This window comes from Carlito syrichta, unplaced genomic scaffold, assembly GCF_000164805.1.
Source record: "Carlito syrichta isolate Samal-C Ts95f unplaced genomic scaffold, Tarsius_syrichta-2.0.1 Scaffold204979, whole genome shotgun sequence".
Lineage (NCBI taxonomy): Eukaryota > Metazoa > Chordata > Mammalia > Primates > Tarsiidae > Carlito > Carlito syrichta.
In genome coordinates, this window is record NW_007149075.1 from 335286 (window position 1) to 342499 (window position 7214).

Below are 7214 nucleotides of genomic sequence, written 5' to 3' on the forward strand. Positions count from 1 at the left end.
GCAGCTTAATAAAGACTTAGTCCCACAAGTCCTCTTTCACTCCCCACCTGGTTCAGTTCCCTGCCTCTTCTAGATCTTTTGGTACTCCTGGTGGGCATACCTCTTCTCTCTTGGATCTGTAAGTAATAAATGTATTTTGTTACATTCATTGTGTCTTACCTGACCAACATACCCTAATCTAACTTTGCCCCTGGACAGAGCTCTTCTATAGTGTTTATCTTAGTTTATGGCCATTCGTAAAGACATCAAAGTAAAATAGGAGAAAAATCACAACACATCTTGTCCAGATTTACACATGAAAAAATATGGATAATCAGAACTCTTCTTAATAATAGAATCAGATGAGGTTTATCTTCAGCGGATGTTGTGCCTTCTATATATTTCTTCCAAGATTGAATTTTGTTACCTAATAATTATAAAGCAATATTCTAAAAATCAACAAACACTTTAGAAATAAAGACTTATCTTTAAAATGTTACTAGTGAAGATGCTATATGTAAAAATTCTGGGCAGGAAAACAATCAATAGCGAGGTCAAGAAGCAAGGGTATCTCACTGTGTTTCATGTTAGTGGTTTCTTATAAAGTTAGGCAATATGGTAGCCAAAAAGAAACTCATTGATTAGAATATTCAGAATAGAAGTTTTGCCTTAAATTCTAAGAACTTTACTTCATTTTATAGTACGCAAACAACTCTTTAAGTCCTTCAAAACTTAATTTTCTACAAAAGACTGTGTATTTCACTCTTGAAGGTTAACTTCCTCATCAATAGAAACAAATCTATTATTATTACCATTATTATGTGGACTACCAAGCTGTCAATTATTGAATTATGCTCTATATTCTAACTGTGATGACCTATGTCACACAGTAGGCCACTCATAATAACTAACTCAGATTGAATGATTAATATTCAGTTCACATTTGTAAAGCACCACTAAGATTAAGTCTTCTATAACTGCTATAGCTGTTACAGCTCATATTCATCTCCTAACCTCTCTTAACTCTGTCACACTAATCAGCAACACGTATTTTAGCCCTTAATACTCCTCTAATATTTCCTTGTCTGACATGATATTTTATCTTGAAAACGACATTTTAAAACTGTACTTAAAACTGTTTGTAGAAGTTACAGTCATTGACTTCGTCATGTAAAAGTCATTTACATGATGTGAATATGTATATATGTGTGTATAAATATGCATATACACATATATAAATATTCCAACAATTACTTACTGAATAATTGAACACATATTGTATTTCATGATGCCAAAATAAAACCAGATCAGTGCATTATCAGATATGTTAAAAATAAAATATAAAGTAGCACCTAGACACACAACAAATCCATACTGAAACTGTTTAAGACAGGTATTTTTGTGCTTCTAGATAAACAAATATCATAAATGCACACTACTGAGGAAAAATATATAGGTAGAGAAATAATAGAGAAAACACAGTTAGCTATCCCATTTGTATGCCACAGCCTAAGTCAGTAAAGTACAGACACTCAGTATGCATCAAGGCCAAAGGTATAGTAGGGTAGGACCTGCCTCACCCAACATGCTGGACTTGCAAATGAAAGTACTCCAAGAGAGACAATGAGCTCTATCACTTTACCTTACAAAACATGTATAGGTCAACCTAAGACTGGCTAAGTAACACTCAGCTGCTCTAAGTAACAAGACTTATTTCAAATTATCTGTGGGCACAGAAACCATGGGAGGTAGTGTATGCAAAGGCCCTGGGAACATTCTCTATGTTAGGATATGGACATTAGCCAATGGCTTTGTCCCACGGACTTACTCCGTGTCAATCTCTGCCAAGCTGCCAAATGAGGGAAGAATATAAGCCCCATTGCTTCTCGACATAGTACCTTTAAAAAGGTTCTTCTATGTTTGAATTATTTATATTAAGTGAAAAAAGCAGGACTTGATAGACATTTTTCTTTCAGTGTTAAACTCTAAATTATTTTAGTTACAAGTGATAGAACACCTAAAGCTGGTTAGGCACTGAAGATAATTGATTGCCTCATACAGCTTAAAAGTCCAGAGACAAGACTGAATTCAGATGAGTCTTGTTTCAGTTGCTCAAATGTCACCAAGACACCAATTTATCTCTTTATTTCTCTTGGTCTGTCTATTTTAGGTCCATTTAGAACTCTTTGCCTGTATTTGAATCTTATGCCCAACCCTGGATCAATCACTGCCATTCACAGAATCCCAAACTCTCATTCACAACAACGTGGTGTCTCAATAGTTTTTTTTGTTTGTTTTTTTTTTAATGTTACCCCAAGTCAAAAGATACACACAACGGTTTTGTTTTGTTTTTTTCATGTTACCACAGGTCAAAAGATAAATACAACAGTTCTGTTTATTAAGTACTTAGGTCAAAATGACTTTATGGGCATGTTCTAACCACATAGTAGTTGTTCAAAAAAGTAATGTAATATATTAAAAGAAAATATTTTAAAATAACCGCAATGACTTACTAATGGGATGTGTGGGACATTGCACAATTTCTCAAATCTTGGAACTAGATTGGACAACTCCATCCTTATTTTATGTTCCACATTAACTTTTCACTCAGAAATTGCTATTTTCATCATGACATTCACTGGGAAACCAGCTTCACAAATATGTGATGTCATTTGGAGCATAACAAAATCCAGTGTGGTTTGCGATGTCCTACCAATGTCAAGTATAACTGAAGTTCTCTTGAAAACATACAATATCTCATGACCCACAATTTGGATACCATGTATATCATTAGAATGGCAGATGATGCTGCTTGGGTTTAGATAGTCATATACCAGTCCCTGCCCAGAAGGTGAGGCTGATTTCATATGACTGAGACTTGGAGACAAGTACTTCTCCAAAGGGAATTCAAGATGTTACTTAACAAAATGAATTGGGGATGTTGTTAGGAAGTAAGATTTCCATTATATCCCATTTGTTTTTTCTTATTATTGAACTGTAACCATTATTATTTTGCTTCTTGTGTTTTATCTACTGGAAAAAACAATGATCCCAAGGGAGGAAGTCATTCTATAGTTTAAACACTTACATTTAAGCCCATACTTTTCACACATTAAGGTCCATAAGATACACATTGCTAGATTACTTTATCAGTGAAGATAATAGATATATAGATAATAGATAACATAATAGATAATATTCAATAAATAATTGCTAACCTGTTGTAAGTGTGAAAGGAATTCTTTTTTTTTCCTTTTTGTCAGAGTCTCACCCTGTCGCAGAGGCTGGAGTGCAGTGGCACACTCACGGCCACCCTGGCATCATTGCACTGGGCTCCAGTGATCCTTCTGCCTCAGTCTTCCAAGTAGCCAAAACCACAGGCACATGCTACCATGCCCAGCTAATTTTTTTTTTAATTGTAGAGAAGAGGTCTCACCAAGTTGCCCAGACTGTTCTCCAACCCGTGTGCTCAGGTAATCCCCTTACCTTGGCCTTCCAAAGTGCTGGGATTTAGACTTGAGCCACCACGCCTGACAAGAGGAATTCTTACAAATGAAAACACAGAAGACAAATTGAGGAAAATTTCTGTTTCAAATAATATATCTCATATTTATTTTATATAGTTTGATTTTAGAGTTATCTAGCTACTCCTTGATGAGTTTTTTATTTTAAAAGATGGTGACAGCACATCAAGAAGAAAGAAAATACATTTTTCTTCTGCTGAATAGAAAGACTATTCAAGGTGATGAAAACAAGTATTGAGAACTTTTTAAAGAAAGTGTTCTTCAGAAATAAAAAGGAAAAGAAAAAGAACCCTGTATTTCTCAAACTAATTTATTTTCTGGAAGGAGAGGACAATTGTTCTAAACTATTACACAAAAATTAATTTCTCTGTCCTCGGAAATAGCTTCGAAGCAGGAAGAGGCCATATGGTAGAGTTCAAATTATGAACTGGGAATTGGAGAACACAATGGTGAGAGACTGTGACCCAGGGAGAACACAATGTCACCTTCCTACTGCTAATTGTTGAGTTCAACTTGGAGAGCATAATTTAAGATATAGAATGGGAAATGAAGGTGGATTCTCCATCATAACATCATTCCACTGAGAGACAGAAGGGAGCAAATTATGAATCAACATAACCCTGCTTCCATCTCTGAATTATTGAGTATGAAACTAAAACCTTGGAGAGGCTTAAGTAATCTATCAACTGCTAAGCTTTCCTTAGAAAATTAGCTCGTGATATGTAATGGTTTTTCTTATACATTTTAATTCCTTTTAACAGTTTAAATAGAATTTGAGTAATAGCTTCTTAATGTTCACCACAGAAGGTAACTAAATCTTTAATGGACTCCTGCTGCAGCCTTCTTAATATTGTAATTTAATTGAGGTCTATGTAAAATAAGTTTTCTTCTTTTTTTTTAATATTTATACTTGCAGATTTGTTGAGCATTCCTGTTTCAGTAAAACTGTTTTACATAAACACAACTAATATTTGCATGCAACTGAAATAGGAATCTTTATAAGAGAAAGAGCCTTGTTTTCCTTTTTGTTTAAAATATTTATATTTGAAGAAATTCTATTTTAAGTGAAAAAATAGTATTTGGCTGAATGCTTACTTTTTATTAATGGATGTGCAGGACCAAGAACCTAGCTTGTGTATTCCCAGCCATGTAATTCTGTTGCCACCATTTTGCCTGTTCTTGGAGGGCAACACATGTATCTCTTTAATCAGGTCCTGGTCTCAGAATCTTCATCATACCATGCTATGAATCATGAGAACATAAAATATGTTGCACTATATAAGGCATTTTATAAAGTTAAAAATAACAGAAATATAAAAAAGATGTATTTTACATAGACATTTATGATTTTTTAAAAATAGCCTTTACTGGAGAATCTGAATTTTCTTAGGCACAAAAGTGTTAAGCTGGAGTTCTAATGCTGTAATTTTGCACACTAGTTCGTAGTTGGGAAAGAAGTGAATCTATACAAGAAATAGTTTGCAAAGGGTAGAGAGAAGGCTTGCCCAGGGCTGCCTGGAGACCTGAGTGAAAATCATGCTGCACAGCCAGTAATCTCTCCTTCTGAAGTTGAAGCTCTCATGCACAGGCAGCATGTGTTTTAACAGTATATTTACATCGTTTGAATCTAAGCAGGCAGAAAAATTGAGAACCAGAGTAGCCAACATGTCAGGGTGACTGGCGCTCTCTCTCTTCGGCGCATTGCTCTCCTACCTCTCAGCTCTTCCTGCTACCACTGTGTCTGTCACCTCTCTTTTCCACTTCCTGCCACTCATTCGGTCTTTCTCATTCTTCTTATATTTTCCTTTCTTTTCTCTGTTGCTTTAGCATGGCATTCTTGTCTCTTGAGACAAGAAACAATGGATACAGTCTTGTGTTTTGTTTTGTTACAAATTTTGGCTCTCCCCTTGGGCATGTTAATTTACACTTTTTAAGTCCCAGTTGTCTTCTCTGTTTAAAAAAAGGAGGAGGCAATATACCTACTTAGTAGAATAATGGTGCCGCTGGAATGAGAGAAAACATAAACAAGGAGCACAGCACTTTACATACTCTATTGTAGTAGTGTAAGGTGCTGGGTTACTCATGTTCTTATTTCTCCCGGAACAATAAACCTTTGACTCTGTGGAAACACAGACATGCTTGGTGGTGTACAGACAAGCTCTTTCCTCAATATCAACTCTGCATTCCTTGTTCAAAATGTTGATTTCATGTAGCTGCACTGTTGTTTAAAAATATACTTTAGGAGTTTTGTAAAGAGAATACAATCGGAAACCAGGACATTTATATTGTCACTACACATAGCTTCAGGAAAAAATAGGGAAAAATAATAGACTCTATCACTGAAGTCATGCATTTTGATCTCCTTTATTCATTTCTACCAGAATATTCCTCTCCTATTTATTTTTCCTGTCCTTCTTCCTGGTAAAGAGAGTGACCTAATCAATGTAAATCTTAACAGAGTTCTAAGAATTGCATTTGAAGAGTATAGAAGGGAAGAACACTAAACATAAAGGATTTAATCTTAGATGATGCTATTTATCACCATGGAGCTTGGGAATATGATGACTTGTCAAGGTATCCCATTAATCTATGATATCTCCTAAAACATCAATAGATTTTTTTTGGGGGGGGGAGGGATGGGTGAGATTTGTAAAGATCAAATCACAAATCCACAAAAAAATAAAAATAAAAATAAAGTCTATTCAGTTAGTTACTCAACTATACCGAAGTCAAAAACTTTGGAGTTAGAAAGGTCTTTACAGACTTTTTGGTAATTCAGCTCTCTAACTTTCAGTATAGAAATTAGGTTTGAGAAAAGTGAGGTCACTAATACATTTCTCACCATAATAGCCAATATTATATAATTCAGCACTCTCAGTATGGATATTTCTACCACATATTCAAATACCAATAATGCATTCTGAAACTAAGCATTAATTGAACTGTATCTGAAACTTTATTTTCAGGAAACTACACTGATTAGTTGAGAAAGTATGTTCATGTAGAGTTATCACTCTTAGGGGAGTAGAAAGGACGTATCTAAGAAAAGACAGAAAAGGAATGAGCTCTTAAATTAATTTTGTATTCAATTTCATGCTTCTTTGCTCTCCTGGGTCTCCACCACTTGTGAGTAATCACATAGAGATGACGAAAAAGAAAAACACTTTGAATGGTATTATTATTGGACATTGTACAGTTAGTAAATAACACTAGAAAACTGTTTCCAGGTAATTTGAGAAACGTATCCTTTCTGTTCATTTATTTAGAAATCCATCTTTTTTTTTTTTTTTTGAGTTGGAGTTTCGTTGTCACCAAGGTTGGAGTGCAGTGGCATGCTCATGGCCACTACAGCCTCGAACTGTGATCCTTCTACCTCATTCTTCCAAGTAGCTGGAACTACAGGTGCATGCTACCATGTCTAGCTAGTTTTTCAATTTATTGTAGAGACGTAGTCTCACCAAGTTGCCCAGGCTGGTCTTAAAAGCCGGGGCACAGGCAATCCTCTCGCCTTCACCTCCCAAAGTGCTGGGATTACAGGTGTGAACTATCACACCTGGCTGTTTTGTACAGGAATTTTTCTAATAAGTAACAACCAGTGTCTGAGAAGTCAATTGTTAAGTGACAACACTATACTCTTATGGTTTTTTTCTGGCTGCATTTAATTATTTGCTCCTAAGCAACTTACTATTTTGTATAAATGAGTGACTATCA